Genomic DNA, 3,410 nt, shown 5'->3' with positions numbered 1-3,410 from the left:
CTAGTCATACAACGACAGATGGTCAGTCGAGACATTAGTCGCGTAATAGAAGATATTATCGGTAGCCCTCGCACGGAGCGATAGCGATGCTAGATTGAGCAGGTTCCACAGGTAGAATAGCGCTAATCACAGGCTCTATTGCTACTCATGCTTTGGCTATCCTCCTGTACCTCCGTTGACGTTGCCACGATGTGATTCATGCTTGGTTGGAGGTCAATGCGATCCATGCGTTGATATCATCCCAGCTTCAAATCGTAGTGCAATCACGCTTTTATATCGATGATATTGGTGTCATGCACCAAGTGCACGACTCTTGACTGAGATGCAAATGTGCAAAAGGCAACATGTGGATGCCAGAGGCAGACAAAACACTCATTAATTTATGGTGAATCGAAAGCTTGAGCCAAATGCTTTTTACATGCCTACACATGCAGTGCCTACAATCTACGAGGCCAAGTTGTGATCTCGCTACACTCGACCTCATACCACATTGCTAAGAATAAATTATATAAGAATTGCAAACACATCTTGTTTACTTCGTGCATACGTATAAGTCTTACCACAATCATGCCCTCACAAGATATATATGTAAAGCATTTGATTGGAGACAAAACGCCTCAACCATTTATTGTAGCTAGTCTACATTCTACTCCCAAACAGCATCTAGATCTGAGGCGCTTGAAAGGGTCTCAAACCAATCATTTCATTTACACAGCTTAGATATCTCATCTGATAACCACTGCTACTACAACCGTAAGGATACGAGAGCCTTGTCCGAAAAAATCGTTTTCTGTTGAATCTACTCGATGGAACACTCTCGTGTGGAACGTACAGTGGGTCGACGGGCTCGTTCAGACTGCTACAAGTATTTGTGTAAAGTGAAATAGACACTTTGGAAGCCTATGAAAATCTGACCTATACTCTGCCTTTACCCCCCTAAAAACACAAAACGGATGCGCCGCGCAGCTTTTTTCGAACTAACTTACAAATACTAGCCTTGTCTCGAGACCCGGTTGCGTGGGTCAAGTGGTCAATGCTTCTGGGCCTAACGTTGTGTGTATAAAGGCGAACCTATCTAGTCAAAATTTAATCTGTGCAAGTGCATGGCAACCCCATTGCACTAGGGAGCGCTTGGAGTCAATCCTGAGACCGAGCCAAAAAGGATCATAGCCGTTGTGATAATAAAAGACACGATTTTTTGTGTAGCTGTCCCCGGAACGCCTAGATAGGCTTGAAAAGTTGATGTATCTTGTCGGTTTTGAAGGGCGATCCATGTTCTACATGAGATAGCCGCTTGCCAGAAGAAATTTACCAGCTCAGAAAATGCGCCGGTGATGTCCAAAATGAAACTCCCGTCGGGCTACTGATATCGAGAGTTCAGCTCTTTGAAACAGGAGTGAGAAGACTATATTCTCTGAACGAGGGGTGCTGACGGCCGTGAATTAAGCTATTTTCCAAACGAAGCAACAGCGCATTGCACTTGTGATCTAGGCCTCGCACCGCCAAATCCGGCGAATAAAATGCACTCAAATCTCTTGTCCATTCATCATGGGAAGTGAAAGCTGGCGGGCTAAATCCATAAATTTTGATCCCTATCTGCACACTGGCATTAGACTTTCTCTCGAAGTGTCAGAAATTTCTGTTTTCATGGAGGGTCTCCAATCGGTGTGGTATGCACCAAGATCTCTCGCGCACGCCCCCTTTTTCAGGGAAGCGGTGGGTGCTGTATTATACGCGAGTAGCACCTTTTGTGCCGCCCAGGTGGGGTGCCGGATTTAAAAGTTATTTTGCACACTTGCGGCGATAGATCATAGCTAAGTCGAAGAGGGAAGATACAAATCTATTGGCTGTTGAGGATTTTCTTAGTACTCGCACGTGTCTGACTTGTAATGGTATGTGGCTTGTGTGCCCTTGACAATGAGGTGCGAAAAGTCGGGCTCCAACACTAAATTTCCCGACGATCCCTTTGCGGAATATCGAGTACCAATGCGGCTCGCTGGCTACTACGGGCGCTATTGTACCTCGATGAGGCCGCCTTCACTGACATAAGCTCTCAAGTAGAGTCAATCTCAGGAGGGGGGTTCACAGTTTAGGGTTGAGCTTGTTAATATTAACGTCCCAGGCTCTGTAAAGTCGTGGAAAGCAATCAGAGATTCAGGAAGGCCGTGCACAACGCTCGACGTATGGCTGTCAGTCCCAGTGGAAAATTCGCCGAGGAATTAAAAATACCTAATACGAATACAGATCTCATGTATCTCGCGACGGGGACACTAGTGAAAGCGTCGATAGCTCGTTTGAACATTTCTGGGTATTCTGAGAGCTTTGACAGCGTGAAACGCCGTTTGAGGTTGGACCCGAATGCGATCGCATCCGAGGTATGACGCAATTTGAATGCCACGATCCATGAACCACTGGAAGTCAAACACGCACTTATGCGTGGTGGAGCTTTGACGACTCAGAACCCACCTCTTCCAATTATCAGAAGTACTTTTACCGTGGGCATGAAGCCACGATAGCATTACACAAAATGGTTAAAATTAACTAGCAACGATACACTAAGTTCTGCGACCTTAACTTGGAAAGTCAAGCGGCATTGAGCCGCCGTCGCAGAACGGGAAAAAGTGATCGTACAGTATGACCTTATCCTTGGTATGGCATGTTTGAAACACCATGAGCCATAGATTGATTGGAGGTTAAAGACCTTGGGCGCTACGGGCCCGTCTCTTGGTGGACCTTGGTGAGTCATGAACCCACCTCTGCTAGGATGCAGAAGCGCAATTGGCGCGGGCACTGGACCGGGATCGTCAATGTGCTGAATACCGGGGTATCCAAGTTGTCGAACACCGAAGGTCTATTGGACAAGAGTCCCGAGTATGGCTCGCGGGCTGAACGTGGAGTGGCACGTAATACACTGAATACTGCTCAGCTATCAAGCAGTGTTGCATGTCAAGACTGGCTTGGTCGGACGAGGTCCAAGGCATCTTGGGCAAGGCCCTTCCGATGCATGTGGATTGGCACATTATCCACTAGACGAAGATTGCGGAAACAGCAGCTCTTTGTCGGATGTTTTTTCATAATAATAAGGCTCCGATGGAGCAGGGAGTGGGGACACTTGACGACGCCAAGTGTGTGTTCCTACTGGTCTCGGTTAGACGTAAAATTTCTATAAAGAGGAGACGACAAAGCCGTATGTTACCTGCAAGACTCAGGGCGTCGACCCTGACCCGGGGTGTGTCTATTGTAGACGATAGTGCACAGCTATACACCCTTGTCAACGGTATGAAGGGGGAGAAAGACGGCGACGTCACCCTCGAGGCTATTTTCGCGGTGGATGCTATTCTTGAGCTGGGCCAGATGTCCTTCGAAAAGTTTGGCGGTGCCTTGAAGGTAGGCGGTTTAGCTGAGGTGGC

The sequence above is a fragment of the Plasmopara halstedii genome (genome assembly GCF_900000015.1).
Source record: "Plasmopara halstedii genome assembly, contig: Scaffold_614, whole genome shotgun sequence".
Classification (NCBI taxonomy): Eukaryota; Oomycota; class Peronosporomycetes; order Peronosporales; family Peronosporaceae; genus Plasmopara; species Plasmopara halstedii.
Note: the sequence above shows the minus strand (reverse complement) of the source record.